This window comes from Canis lupus, chromosome 22 (genome assembly GCF_048164855.1).
Source record: "Canis lupus baileyi chromosome 22, mCanLup2.hap1, whole genome shotgun sequence".
Lineage (NCBI taxonomy): Eukaryota > Metazoa > Chordata > Mammalia > Carnivora > Canidae > Canis > Canis lupus.
This window is the reverse complement of record NC_132859.1, coordinates 24,032,385-24,048,442: the sequence shown is the minus strand read 5'-3', so window position 1 is coordinate 24,048,442 and position 16,058 is coordinate 24,032,385. Positions and strand designations below refer to the sequence as shown.

General features: G+C 42.4%; 1 long non-coding RNA gene and 1 pseudogene across 1 annotated transcript; one reads left to right on the top strand and one right to left on the bottom strand.

Moving 5' to 3' along the window:
* The first annotated feature begins 667 nt into the window (after positions 1-667).
* On the top strand, positions 668-5,469 carry LOC140614028 (uncharacterized). The gene is made up of 3 exons (XR_012014929.1): positions 668-731; positions 1,057-1,293; positions 5,372-5,469. It is a non-coding gene; the product is annotated as an uncharacterized lncRNA (long non-coding RNA).
* Positions 1,477-2,343, bottom strand: LOC140613725 (elongation factor 1-delta pseudogene; annotated as a pseudogene).
* Positions 5,470-16,058: the final 10,589 nt, after the last annotated feature.

The window sequence follows — 16,058 nt, the reverse complement described above, 5'->3', positions numbered from 1 at the left end:
CACATCAGGCTCCCCTGGGGAGCCTGCTTTTCCCTCTACCTGTGTCTCTGCCTCTCTCTCTATGTCTCTCATGAATAAATACATAGAATCTTTAAATGATTTCAAAAGATCCTAATCTCTGGAGATGTTGCACATCCAGGTACTGGGCCAGGGGGAATTTGGTATATCTCTTGGTTATAAAACTTAGGCTGTAATCTCTGACACATAAAATGCCATAGACAACATAGTTTTGTTTTTATTTCTTTTCCCCTGTCTTCATTTGAAGAGGATATTGAAATGGTAAAGGCCTTCTTCTAGCTTCAGGTAACAAGTTCCATTTTGGTCTCCCTTCTTGGTCCAAGCATTTTGGTTCCTGTAACCCCATGCTCTCAGTTTCTTTCTTATCCATGTCTTAAGAGACTTATGCTTCGGTTTGTTCTCTGTTTTATGTTGTTCACTTCTTCCCTCTTTTCTGGTTTATTTGTTGCAGAACCAGGCTATACCAATTTACTGTATTTTGACTATCATTGCTATGTGTTGGAGCAGAGGGGGTGAAAAAAATGTGATCTCATTTAACTTTGCTGATGAGAGGTCCCAACTGGCCATTTGTGATATGCCTCTTTGTTACATAAGCCCATGAGTGTTTCGGCAATTCAAGGGCAGGTGCTGGGAGCAGCACACTTGGTGTCTCCAGAGTTAGCACAGTGTTGAGGACATGGGAGAGGCTCCTCCAGAAGCGTAGATCTAATGAAGTATGCTGACATGGGTCTTGCCAGCCTTCTCTTGCAGCCCCAGGTTTTGAGAATCTATCATCATAGTCCTTTTAAAAACCTTCTTTTTAAAAAAGATTTTATCTATTTATTCATGAGAGACACACAGAGAGAGAGAGAGGCAGAGACACAGGCAGAGGGAAAAGCAGGCTCCCCGAGGGGAGCCTGATGTGAGACTCGATCCCAGGACCCCGGGATCACGATCTGAGCTGAAGGCAGATGCTCAACCACTGAGCCACCCAGGAGTCCTTTAAGAAACTTCTCCTCAGGGAGATGACATACACTCACTTATTTCTTTGTCCCATAGGTATGGCTTTCTTCAGTTCTGTATCTGTGCATTAAAAAAGACCAACCAGTTTCAGAGAAAGGCCTCACAAATGTAAACTTACATAAATGGTCAAAGAAGGGAAATTAGGAAGATGTATAGTGTACACTCTTCTCCAATTCCCACATTTCGGGCCAAGCCTCAGTTCAAGTCCCTGGAGTTTTTCCTAACCCACCTCCTTGCGGATCTTTCTGACCTGAATTCCTTCAGCGGGGATGGGTAAGTTATAGCCTCCTATTGCATGTGGTTCTGTGGAACTCTAAGATCGTTTAGTTGTTTCATGTGTGAAGGCTCTGAGGCAAATTTTGAACTATTTCCTGGTATCATGCCACCTCCTTCAGTGCGTCCTTCACTTCCTGGTTCTATCCTTTCTTGTACAGGTTTCTTGCTCTCAACTCCCAATCACATTTTTAAAAAATTTAATTTATAATCAAGGTATAATGTGTATAAGTACACACATTTTGAGTCAACAATTCACAACATTTTTACATATAGATATATGCACTCACATAGCCATTACTGAGATCGAGATATGAGATGTTTCCAGCACCACAGATGGCTCCTGTGAGCTCGTTTGCAGTTGGTATCCTCTCCCCTCTCTGCAGAGGTAAACTCCAGGTTTTGTTTTGTTTTTTTGCAATCTCAGTCTTTACTGGCTGCAGGGCCTCGCACACCCAGGCCCAGTGCTGGGGCTCAGATCTTGTTGAAAGCAGCAACGTCCACACTCTGCACGTGCCCCTGGAACTTGGTGATCTCCTCCTCCAGCAGGTCTGTCCCCACCTTGTCGTGCTGCACACACTGGATCTGCAGCTTGGGGATGCCATAGCTCACCGGCACCAGCTTGGAGGACACCCCCCCACCCCCCAAGGTCAGCCAGTCTAACTGGATGGCGCACGCAGGCCTCCAGCAGGGCCACGTCTGTCTCATCGTCCCAGGAGGATGGAGGACTTGGCCACCAGCGCCGCCTCCTCGTCCTCGTCCTCGTCCTCCTCCTCCTCACTGCCAAACAGGCTGATGGCATCGTCCTGGTCGTCCCAGGAAGGCAGTGGCCGCCTTCCTGGCCGGGGGCTCCGCTTGGCCGTGGGGGACACTGCTGGGTCTGAGGGGCTGCGCCCGGTGGGTGGGTGGGTGAGCGGTCTCAGCTCTTCTCCAGGCGCTCGGCCGGGCCTGCGGCTTGGAAACCGCCCCCTGCAGATGCTGCGCGACGCCTCGACGCCTGCAGGCTGCTGTCACCCGGGCCTGGGCTGCTCTTCTCTCTGGCTCCTGCCACCCCCGGGGTCACACGGGCCGCTCTCCTGGCCGAGGAGCCGGCCTCCCGCTCCGCGGCTCCTACAACTTCCTTTCTGCATCCTCGTATTTGAACTTGTCAAACCAGATCTTCTCGTGTACCGAGAAGTTCGTGGCCATCTCCCTGGCGGCCAGGGCTGCGGCCACCAAGGCAGAAGGCTCCGGCCGGGCAGCTGGGGAAAGGCCCAGATTTCTGTCCTGACCTCTTACATCATCTCTGAGTTTTGCATATTCCTGAACCTCACATAAATGGAACTATAACTGTGTATACTCTTTAAAAAAAAAGCCTTTTTATTTGGAAAGAATTTCAAATTTATGGGGAAGTTACAATAATGGTACAAAGAACATCCATGTGCCTTTTACCCAGATTTAGCTATTGCTGATTTTCTCTATCATCATCTATCATCTATCCATCATCTATCATGAAGTTGTATCTTCTATCTATCATCTATCTATCATCTATCATCTATCTATCATCATCTATCTATCGTCTATCTACCACCTAGCTGTCATCTAGCTATCATCTATATAAGTATTTTCTCCTGAACCTTTTCATGAACAGTTAAGAGTAAGTTGTATTCCCCGTGGCTCTTTATCTCCAGATACTTTAGTGTGCATTTCCTAGAAATAGAGAAAAAAGAAGAAAAAGGAAAAGGGAAAGAAAAAAAGGTTAAAAAGGGGGAAAAAATTTCTCCTACATTACTACAGTAGGGTGATCCATTAATGTAAATCTGACATTGACCCAATATCGTAAAGTTCATATTCCAATTTTACCAATTGGCTCAGTATTTCCTCTTTCCAACATAGGGTTCAGTCTAGCATCAGGTATTACATTTGGTTGTCATGTCTCTTAATCTCTTAATTGTGGTATTTGTACTCAGTCTTTTTCCTCTTTCATCTTTTATAAAACTAGACATTTTGTGAAGAATTCAGTCCTTTTGTTCATTTGGAGGCAATTGCCTGACATTCCTTAATGATTAGATTCAGGTTAGGCCTTCTCAGCTGGGCTATTACACAACGGACATTATGTCCTATGTATTATAGCTGGTGATACATGATGTTCATCTGTCCCTCATTGGCGATGTTAATTTTGATCACTGGCAATCACTCTACAGTTGGTATTTTTCCTTTCAACTAATAATCTCCGGGGAGCTACTCTGTCATGCATATATCTTGTTCTCCATCAAAATATATCCTCCCCTCCTTTGATTTAGTGTCTATTGACAAGATCTTATCCAAAACAGTCTTTATCATGTTGGTCTTAAAATGATAAGGTTCCGGGATCCCTGGGTGGCGCAGCAGTTTGGCGCCTGCCTTTGGCCCAGGGCGTGATCCTGGAGACCCGGGATCGAATCCCACATCGGGCTCCAGGTGCATGGAGCCTGCTTCTCCCTCTGCCTATGTCTCTGCCTCTCTCTCTCTCTCTGTGTGACTATCATGAATAAATAAATAAAATCTAAAAAAAAATGATAATGTTCCACCTCTGGCACTCCTGCCCTACTCCCTGAACGTTGCCATTCTACATTCTATTGCAAGTAACCGTTTTCCCTTCTCTCATTTACTTATTTTATTATTGGTTTGGACTCATGGATTCCTCTGTCTTCAAATGGTTTAAAATTAATAAGCTGACTTTCAAAAACATCTTTCTATGCTTGTTTTAATAAAAAAGAAAACCTGTTTATATCTTTTGTCAGTATCACAAGGACATTGTTCATTCTTTTTTTTTTTCCTAAGATTTATTTATTTTAGAGAGAAAGAGAGAGAGCAAGTGCACACAAATTGGGGGAGGAGTAGAGGGAGAGAATCTTTCAAGCAGACTCCCTACTGAGTCCAGAGCCTGATGCAGGGCTCAATCTCATGAACCATGAGATTATGATCTGAGCTGAAACCAAGAGCTTAACTGACTAAGCTACCCAGGCACCTCAGGGCTTTGTTCATTCTTAAAGCAGTGTCTATGGTTTAGAGTCTGGAAAGATAAATTTTTCCATTATTCATTATCTAGATTTTTAAAAATATTTCCTCCAATTTATTACTCTGGATGAATTTTAGAAACTTTCTTTCTCTTTCTTTTTTTTTTGAATTTTAGAAACTTTCTTACAAAATTTTGCTAACTATGCCTTTTCTCCTCACTGACTTCCCTCAACTCTGGTGGCATTATGATAGAACCGCAGTGGACTTGCAAATCAATTTAGAAATAACAGCCAACTTTGTGATACATAGTCCTTTTACCATGAACAAGTCTGCTCTCCATTTATTCAAGCTTTAATCTGACCAATAACATTTATAATGAACACATTTTCTATAAACATAGGGTACACAGATGTGCTATTGCTCTTGTGTTTTCTCAAATGATTTTAGATTTTTATAAGTTTGTCACTATGGTACTGGAGTCAAACGAGAGAAAAACAAATAAAATAATCAAGGACATGTAGACAGAGAGAGAGGGAGGGGGGAAGGAGAGAGGATACTCTTCAATATGTCAATTTTATTCATTTACCAAATAAGCCTTCTGAAGGAGGTTCTACTTGTCACCTGCCAGGCACTGTGCTAGACATGGGGACACAGAGGGGAAGCCAGACCAGAGAAAAGCAAATGAAGTCAAATGGATAGAAGGAAAAACTAAGTCTTCAACATGCTCATTTCATTCCCTTCTTGTATAGCGCCTTTTGGAGGCCCAACATGTCACCTATGAGACACTGTCACCTGTGGGGACACAGAAATGAGCAAACCACAGACCTTTCCTTTGAGAGTTCACAGGAGACTAAGGAGCTACAGGGTTGACACCTAATGAAGTGGGGATGGAATGATAATGAACTTGTCTATCAAATTTCAAAAATCTTGACTACAGTGCCCCTTCCTGGAGCTTGAAGTCAGTGGTCTTAGGCAGGTAATAGGATACCCTGCTTGACACAGCAGGTGGTAAAGTGCTGGCTGGAAAATTAGTAATGTAGTCTGATGATGAGCTTCAATAAAATGTTATATGACTAATTCATAATGTGTTAACTTACAGCCTGGGGAAACTGCACACATGCCAAATAAGAACATATGAGGCAGAGAAAAGCAAGGAGAGTATATCTGATGACTTTTTTTAAAAACATCTTCTTGAGAAAAATATAATTTAAAATCTGGAAACTTTTCCTGAGAGCTTCACTCTACATCCTGTCCCAAGGGACAAAACTGTCCAGGAAGGGCAAGGACTTCCAGTGACATTACTTGAAAGCATTCAGACCTCTGCTTTCTGTGCTCTGCAATATATAATTAAGATCATTGGACACCACTGGACGTTACAATGAAGGGGTCTGAAAAATACTCAGCAAATTTCTTTAGGCTTTATTAGCTTCTCAGCACCTTTTAGGCAGCTGTCAACTCCTGAGATGTGGCCTGGATCACTTGTCGCTCTGCCAGTCTAGGACTGAGCCTCCAAATGCCAGTATTATGCACCTGGTGGGGAGAATTGGCCAGGGTCACTACACAGCGGTTATTCTAGGCTTAGGCTCTACCTGTGGTTTAAAGTGATGTCCTTAGGCCATAACTTACTTCTCGCTCCTTCTTTTCTTCTTCTGTCCTCCTTCCTTCCCCTTCTCCTTCCCTCCCTCCCACAGTATTTGGGAAACACTCTAGTGTCTTTTTAACTTCTGTACTGAACTCTTCAGCAAACAAATTTTAACATTTATTTTGTCCATCCAGTTCTGGGTAAGGGGAAGGGAGTAAATCCTTTCAATTATTTAAGTAAATCAGAGTGGAACTTGAGCCTCACAGTTCAGCTTCAAATTAACCTCTCAGGAAATCCTCCAGCTTAACTCTTCTTTCCTTGCTTTGAGAGGGTGGTATGACTTACCCTAAGAGATGTTTTCGGAGTAGGACTGTATATATCTGCAAGTATAGACCTAAATGTTGATTGCCACACAACATTTGATTGCCATAGGAAGATGGGGGGGGGGTGCGGGTGAAGAGAGATAGCTATCCCAGAAACCAGGCTAAAAATAGTTCACTTTTACTCTTTTTTGGGGAGTCAAGGTAGAGGTGCAGGAAGGATAAAGCCTACCTTTGCCTGATTCAAGGGATCATGGTCATTTTGACTGGAGAGAAATGGATCTTTCTAGTATTACTCCCTGAGAGGATGTATCATGCTGTCCCCTGTATGAGGAATGTGGACCAATGTGCTCAGCAGCAGGGCTTGCTACAACACTTGCTCTCTTTGGGCCTCACAGACATGGTTTACTGCACATACACCCCATGGTTGTCCAGTGTAAATGCCATTCCAATACTGCCAGCCTGAACACCTCCTTTCACCAGGCAGGCCTGTGAAGCCAGCCTCCTTCCTCCCTTGCTAGGCAATGGCACATTCTTCCTGGGGCTCTCTGACGGAGATTCTTGGATACACCCAATATCACAAGTTGAAATGATATGTGCTTTTGCATTCCTCTCTTCTTGCCATGCAGTGGCCTAATAACATCACTCAGGCATGAGCTCTTCCTAGAGATTCTGGAAATTCCAAACTGGTGTTAAGAGATCTCATGTGGCTCACTGAGGAGGTAGATCCTTAGGGGTGGAGGGAGAAACATGAAATAAAGTGAGGTTGGGCTCTGGCCACTCTGGAACTTGGGAAATGGAAGGATAAAAGCAACATTCCCAGGTGAACCCAGGAGAGAAATAGTAGGGCAACTGCTTGAGGAGGACACCCACGCACACTTCATGTCAGGAAGTGAGGGATTGGCCATTTTTGTCTTAAGTAAATAGAAGATATTTTGAACATATTTAACGTGAAACAATGTTTCTGAGGGGCAGTTTGATGTTACATATCCTTTGAACCAGTGATTTCGCTTCCAGTAATTTACTTAAGAAAATAATTAATGATGTCAACAAAGATTTAATTATAAAGATGTCCATCGTCACAGTGCTTCCAGTTGCAAAACAAACAAAAACCCCAAGCCTCCTAAACCTTGATGACATGAAAAGATATATTATCAACTGAAAAAAACCACTATGAAATAGCATGCAGTGTATAATCCTATTACACAAACATACACATATGCAGGCAGGGAAATTCTAGAAGATGTCAACAGTCTCAGTAACTCTGCAAGATGGGATCATGAAGTGCTTTTCTCATTTTCTAAGTCTGCACAATAAACAAATATTACTGCTATAATGCAAAATAAGCACTTTATTTTTTAGTTTAAAAACTCTTAATAATCATTTTCTTTGGTGTACTCATAAAATCAAACTGAATGATCCATCCATAATGATCTTTTCCAATATTTACTCATTCAGTTCTCTGAATGTCTCTTTAACATTTAAGTCAAAACAGGAAACTAAGTCTGATTCAATATAGACTCAACAAACCAAGAGGCCAGGAAGTAACAAAGACAATTCCACACAGAGACCAGCAAAGACAAAACAGTGGAATTTCCATGCTGTGGGGAGCACCAAGGTCCAGAAAGTTCAGATGTTTTCCCATTTGATGGTGAAAGAAAATGATCACTAGAACATTCTTAAAAATCTGCCAGATTCTTGACCTTCTATGGTGGATAAATTAGGTCAGCTCAACTTACCAAATAAGTAGGAGAAATGACTTCCACAGACATCCTTCCAAACCTGCCCACCCATGAAAAGGAGTCCAATTCACCTTACCACCCATGAGATGGAGAAAAAGTTGGGATAGGGTCCATAAAAAGCTGTAAGAGGTCCCTTTTCAATTATAATTTTAATCAATGCTTATTTGCTTATTTTTTTAAAAGTTGGTTCAACAGTTTTAGTTGGTGTGACCTCTTAGACATTCTGGAAACTCAACGATTTTTTTTTTTTTTTTTAAGATTTCATACTTCTTTACTGTCTGAAGTTATTTATAGTTCTAATCAGTATCTGTTAGGCTTAAGACCCTTGCTCAGTTAAAAATAATCATTTTGGAGCTGACTGAGAGGGTAATATGGTTGTCTTGACCAGTGCTGGGAGTAAAAGGGCAGAGCTCTCATGCCCCCAACCCCTCGTCCCTCTTTCCCTTTGAGAATGGAGAAGATAACCTTGCTGGAAGAGCAATTTCACTCCATTGTGAATAGGAGGGGCCTCCACCAAAGTTTCATGGTCTGGTGTCAAGAGACCCCACACTCATGCCCCATTCTTCCTCTTGCACTGACTTCTACCCTATGTGGGAGAAACTACCCCTCAGAAAATTTATCTAAACATATCTACAGATGCATCAAGGAGGCACAGGGCTCCTATCTCCTCACAGTGGAAGAGTGGGTGAACTCAGTGGTATCCACCAGAATGCTTAGGAAACTCAGGTGCCTGGAAGGTGCAGCTCTGCCTAGAATGCATGAGTTGGAGTCCAGGGGTAATCTTCATTTCCTGTCCCAGTTCAGTCATTTACTGGATATTGGACTTGGAAATGCTACATAATCTCTGAGTCTCAATTTCCTTGTGTATAAAGTAGAGGTGATAACAAATACCTGGCAGCGTGGCTCAGGACTGAACGAGACCCCATGTGTAAAACATCTGACACTTAATGGGTGTTCAATACGTGTCTCATAGCTCTGACTGTTAACCTTCAGGTCATGAGGAGGAGGAGCCCTGATGTGGCCTGAGGGGCAGGAATCACTGACCAGTATGTCAACCCTTAAGGAATATGCTGGCACAGCTTTACCCATCTCCACGTCAGCTTCTCTGGAGTTGTTCTGAAACATCCAGCCATGAAAAGAAGTTTTGATCTATCCCAGTTTGCAGAAAAAGAAACTATACATAAAATTGTCTTCCTTTTTTTAGATTTTCTGTCAGTAATTTTTCTGGAAACTTGATACTTGCTGTAGGTGCAGGGCAAGTGAAATAAAGAAAACTAGCAGATATTGACAACAGCAATAACTAACTCAAACATTCAGACATGCTGAGATTGACAGCTTGTTTCATCTGTGATTTTTTTATCATTGAGGTGAGACACTAAAGTAACACATTTTCCAAAGCAACCTGAAACAATTTAATATGTATTTGTGTATGAGGCTGAATCACAGTTCATAATAGAGGAAACCAAATGTATCAACATTTTAGGTTCCCTTTAAAGATAGTCATGAATCTCAGTTGTGTAGAGGGATGAGGGGCAATCAGGAGCCCTGATTTTAGTACAAGATTTGCCAGGCACTTGTTTAGTGAGGTCCTACACAAGTCTTAGATTTCTCACTCTGCTTATTTTCTCAGTTATAGGAGATTGATGATATCTAACATTTGAATAGTTTTACAAGCTATTAAGCATTTTCCCAGGACAGTACTTTCATAAGAGCATAAAAACACAAATTTTATGTTCAAATACAAAGTACTAGACACATAAAATATTACTATTATTACGTTTTTATAAACATTTCTCCCATGTGAAAGGCTTTAAGGGGGGTTCCCAAATAACTGGCCTGGGTATCACAAATGACTTGCTTGTCTATATACATCACGTTATTCTAGGCCAGTGGTTCTGAACCTTGACTGGGCATTGGTATTACCTGAGGAGCTTTAAAAAAGTAACAGATGTATGGGGTTGTGGCGCCCCAGAGATTCCTAGAATGTTGGACTAGGGTTCTCAAAGCCCTCTGCATGGTTCAGATTTGCAGCTAGGGTTGATGGGCATATGTTAGGTGAAGGTAAGACCTGTCTTTGTAAACCACTGTGAGAATTACCTATACCTGATGAACTCCCTTCCAGGGTCCTGTGGCTTGGGTGGGCTTCACCATCCATCAGCAGTTCAAGGGTTCCTGGGCCACAGCATTTTGAGCTTCTTTCTTTAGCGGTGTCTCACAAAGTGCTTTGGATCATTAAAACGCAACCTACTTCCCATGGCAGAGGTGCCCTAATAAGTTTCTGGCAAGGGAATTGAACATGCACGCTGGAAAGAGATACTCTCTGTTCTAATTTTACAGGTAGAAAAAGGTTCGAGTTTTAATAGAACAGATCTTTTCCTGTTTACTTTGTTTTTACCAGTTTTTGTTTTTTTGTTTTTTTCCTTTGCTTACTTCCTCAGCTTTGACTCATGTTCTCCGGAATACCCATTTTTCTCTATGGATACTGTTGCCTTGGTTCTCCTTCACAGATACCTTAGCAGGAGGCTGGCCTGGCTGTTATCAGCAGCTTGTGAAACTCCCTGAGGAGAGGCAGGATGCCCTTCGTATAGGCCCCAGTACTCCTGCATGAGGGGAGGCATCACTTCTGTGTTTCTGCAGATAGCAGAACAAAATGGACCATCAGCCATCCGCTCTTATGCCATCTTTGCTTCATCACTGAAACACATCATTTTAGATGAGGAAATTTATGCTGGATGCCCAAGAAAGCCATTTATTATTATTTATTCTGACACGGTCCCTTTTATACGGTCATCCAAGCCTCTTTGTCAGGATTTGTGATGCAGTATTTAGTTAGTTCCTTCTCAAATAAAGCAGATTTGATGCACAGTCAGAACTCGTTATCTTATCCTTTTTCTTTAGAAACAATGGGCTTGGGACACCCGGGTGGCTCAGTGGTTGAGTGTCTGCCTTTGGCTCAGGTCATGATCCTGGGGTCCTGGGATGGGATCCCACATCGGGCTTCCTGCAGGGAGCCTGTTTCTCCCTTTGCCTATATCTCTGACTCTCTCTCTCTCTCTGTGTCTCTCATAAATAAATAAATAAAATCATTAAAAAAAAAACACACACACACGGGCTTTTACCCTAACACATACCTGATGCTCGTATAAAATTGGCTTTAGGAGGATGGAGGTCACAACTGTCACTTTCACTCCTCCGGTCAAATGACAGCAAAGAACAACGATGCACCTCCCATGCCAAGAAGATGCTCTGGACAGCTTTTATGGTGTTATGAGTTGCATTCGTTGAGATTAATTTGGCTTGTCTAACTTGCATGGGCCACCTCATTAGTCTAAAAAGAGTGAAAAAGAAGGCATGAGGTGGACTCCTCTAAGTTCCGTAGAACAACATTTAAAAGCATAAAACCAAATGATGAAATGAAGCCTGGCAACCTGTGCACTCAGGACTCTCTGGCTGTTTGCTGGAGGGGTGAGGACACCCTGAGTCCTCTAATTTCTGGGAATCCCAGGCAATAGCTAGAGGTAGAATCTGGAATGGCAGGCACATTTGTCTTGTAAGGCATGCTCTGAAAGACCATAGCCAGTTCCGGGGCCAACCTCTCACCTGATCTGCTAGGAATTATCACCAGAAGCTGGCAGGTGAGGTCATAAAGCATATAGGGCACTAAAACTGGGAACTGAGGGGGAAATGTCTGTTGTTACAGTAGAGTCCACTTGGTAGGAAATTCCCAAAAGTGGAAGAAAACCATCATCAGTCAAAAAAGCTCTTATGTGAGGAACTTCTTTCTACATAGAAAATAGGTGGCCATGAAGTGACACGTATGATTATAAAGTCCCTGAAGATGTTTGCCCAGGGGGGCCTCACAGCACCGTGACCTACCTCTCTGTATTTAAATGCTCGCTGTTGGATTAGCAAAACTGAAATCAGCGACATGCCCTTCCTTGTCAGGAAAGTGTTCCACTACAGAACTATTTATAAAAACAAGGTAAGAGGGGCAGCCCTGGTGGCTCAGCGGTTTAGTGCCGCCTTCAGTCCAGGGCGTGATCCTGGAGACGTGGGATCGAGTCCTGCATCAGGCTTCCTGCATGGAGCCTGCTTCTCCCTCTGCCTGTGTGTCTCTTTGCCTCTGTGTGTGTGTCTCTCTCATGAATTAATAAATAAAATCTTAAAAAAAAATAAAATAAAAACAAAGTAAGGGACGCCAGGGTGGTTGAGAGCCTGCCTTTGGCCCAGGGTGTGATCCTGGAGACCTGGGATCAAGTCCCTGCATGGAGCCTGCATGGAGCCTGCTTCTCCCTCTGCCTGTGTCTCTGCCTCTCTCTCTCTCTCTCTCTGTATGACTATCATAAATAAATAATAATAAAAAATGTTTTAAAAAAAAAAAAAAGAATGGAGAGAACTTCCAAAGTACTGAGTGCTGGCGACACAGGCAGTAATGGAGCATTTTGAGTAATAACAAGAGGAAGAACTCAGCCAGGGAAAAGCAAACGACAAAGTAGCTGATGGAAGGCGTCGCACTGCAGGCTGGACCACGCTGCAAGGCGGGACGGCCCGAGAGGCCTGGCCCTGTACTTACTTCTACTGAGGAGCGATAGAGACATTTCAAGGCCTTCACGCGGGCATCCGGCCCAGAGCCCAGCAGCGACCTCACGGCAGCCGTCTGAGCGCTGCTCTTCCCCCGCAGGGCGGTTACTGTGACACAGCCAGCACCATCTCTTTGGGCAGTGACGTAGGACCCAGGTTCAGTTTCACTGCAAAAAGGAGAGGCTCTCATTTGGACAATTTTTTTTTCCCTCAAAGGACGCTCTTTTGATTACTAAAACAGAAGTCGCTGAACGTAAGACAGTGCTCCCCCCTCCCCCCCGACTGGTGAAACTTAGCCTGCAGTATCAGGAGCCCTGACTGGCTGCTTCAACTAGTGTGTGTCCTAACACTTCACATTACAACAGCAAAACCCCACCCCAAACCGCATAGTTGGTACATACCTAACCATACATTCTCAGGGGCACTCAAGTTCCATCCACATATTTACCTTTGAAATAAGCCGTGAAAGTCCTCCTTAAATTCTGCCCCTTGTGAAAATTTGAAAAGCGGGTCTGTATCTCAGCACCAAAGGTTACAGAAAGCACTATTCACTGACTTTGTAAAACTTAATCTCCTTGCAAATTATATCCGTACATCTGCCGTGGGTAAGAAATGCTTTCGTTGACATTTTAGTGTTTGTGACAGCTTGTCACTGTCCAATTTTCACCCCATGCCAGGGCCCACTTTGGAGACAGGACTAATCGGCATTAACATTTCAGCTTCAGCTACTCTAATAAGGTTAGGGTCCTGGAAAGGAAGCAGGACAACCAATGCTTAATGTAATTCTTAAAGCAGATGTTCCTCGACCAGTTGGCCTTCCTGAGGCCTATACAATTTATACAAGGTTTAGCATTTATCAATTTTGTAACTAATAGTACCAACTAAAAGGCTGGAACAAAGGTCTAATTTGAATGAAGTTTAGTAATAAAAAGGTTCCCAATTCAAAACAAAGCTAAAGTAGTAAATCAAGTTCCAGCCCAAATCAGGACTGGAGCGGGCCCCACTGCTGAGAAGGAAATTGTGTCCATATCCATTCAGTGGCCAGTACTGCTCAGGAGAGGGCCCCTTTAGCCTGGACTCCAAACAGTGAGGTGAGCGGCCAGTGTCCACACTGTGCACTCCTTATCTTTGGTAGGCTGAGTTCTATTTTCCTCAAGCTGAGCCTTTGATGACAGGCACTGTAGCCAAAGAATGACCCAAGGTTCTTAGCAAATTACCTGTCCTGCTGGATCAGGCTGACTCTGGCTTATGTATTCCATAACTGTTGAGGCTTCCTCCTTTTCGACCTGGGTCCGTAGAACACAACTCTTCTGGGCTACTGAAATAAGTTTGCAGGAATGATCTTCCTCAATAGGTAGGTACTGGTACAAGACCCTGGCAATGGGGAGTAGGTGAATGAATGAGAGGAAGTGGGATGCTTTGCTTCCTGACTCTAGAAGATGGGGTTCACACTCATTATCCTAAAAGGTGATCAGAAATTTTCTCCTTAAAATTCAAATGCAGAGCCAGTGGCCACTTGGAAGACTCTATAGACAAATGGTGATGGTTCTAGGGTTGGCCCTCTCGTGGAGAGGGCTCCCTGCCTTCTTCAAAACATTGCATGCCCCAGGCAAATGACTGCTAAACAGCTCCTTGGTCTCCGGTCATCTCCTTAACTTCAGGTGCTAGGATTCCTTTCTACCACTGCACTTTATACAGAAATAAGATTTTATGTTCTCCCACCAATAATTGTTCATTTGTCTTACAAGGTAACAACTTAATTTATTATTAGTTTATTAGCAAATTTCAAACATCTCTAAGTTCATTAAAATTCTTCTCCACTATTTCTTTTATATCCTTCAACAAAGTTTTATCGTTTCCGTAAGACCCCAGTGTTTGTTAGGCCTTTTACCCCCTAGGTAACTGCTACTGTGAATGATATCCATCCTCCCACAAACACACCCCATAAAATTTCTCAGTTAAATATTGATGTTTATAAATCTTGTTTTTAGTCACCTTTCTGAACTGTCTTCATTGGTTCTGATGCTTTGTCAGTTGGTTGTCTTTAATTTTCTAGGTAGGTATTTCTTACAAATAATATTCTCACTTCCTACTATTTATATCTTTACTTTTTCTTGTCTTAGTAACTGTACTGACAAGGACCTCCAAGAACATTGTTGAACAGCAGTAGTAAAGGGTATCCTTGTTTGATCTCTGATAGGACTGTGTTTAATATCTTATCCCTGAATATGTTCGAGATAATCTTTTAATAAGTCCAGGAATTTCTAGTTTGAGAAGTTATTTCTGTTAATTAAAAAAAAAAAAATGGTACAGTTACCAAGACTTACTTCAGTTTAAAACATTTCCTCTTGAGTAACTCATGATTAAAATATATAAAAGACCAATGTTCTACTTTGGTACCCACACAGCTCAAACTGAGTATAACTGTATGTCATATTCTGCTTGTCTATATTGTATTGTCACTGTCCTTTCCCAGCTTCCCACTAATTTTTTTTTAAAGGTTTATTTTAGAGAGAGAGAGAGAGAGAGAGAGAGAGAGAGAGCACCCATGAGCAAGTGAAGGGGGGTGGTGGGCAGAGGGAGAGGGACAAGCAGACACCACGCTGAATGCAGAGCCCAATGCAGGGCTTGATGGCATGACCCTGAGATCATGATCTGAGCCAAAACCAAAAGTCTGACACTCAATTGAGCCACCCAGGCACCCCTTCCCACCTATTCTGGTTTATATTATTCTTTGTGTTTTCCTCTTCGTTTACTTTTTACTGTATGGATTTCCTGTCATTTGCAACAAATCTTAATGGAATTAGGTGAAGAATAAATAAAAACCTTAAAAAAGATGTGACTACATTTGGGTTTAAAACGAAAGAAATAAGCAAAAAAAAAAAAAAGTACTGTTGGATTTTCAAAAACAAATCCATTAGCTATCAGGAAATTATATGGAGATCTAACAGTATGATTAATAGGTCTCTTGGGTGACCATATAAATCAAGTCTCAGAAAACATCTGTAGTTAAGTTGGATTCTGTGGGTCCTCAGGAATCTGGTCCAGAGGAAATCTAGTAATTCAAGGAGGCCTGCTTATACCTTCATTGTTAAGCTTGATTATATGATCTAAGTAGCCATTCGTAAGCACATTTAATTTCATACACTGAAGGAAAAGCCAGGGGCCATACACATTTCAGAAATAGATGATTCTCAAGTTTGTTGGCTGTACAATCCCAGGCCATTTCAATCCTTCTAAGAAGGTATCAAGGAAAAACGATTAAACCTATCTATAGTTGAGTGATCAAACTAAAAATATTCTTCCCAACAGAAATATAAACAGGATCCAAAGTTTATAATTTTGTTGTTTTTCCTTTGTCAGGCCTTTAACTATGACAAACATACTTCTGTAATTTAAATAAAAATCTTACTTCATTTCTCTGTTTTAGAGCTCTAAAAACTGCAAGAATGATAACAATGAATTTTAGAAAATGACTTCTTTTTCTGAATAGGTTACACCATAATTCCCGAATGGTTTGCCACTGTTCCACAACCACCCCTTCACAAAGACAGACAAATC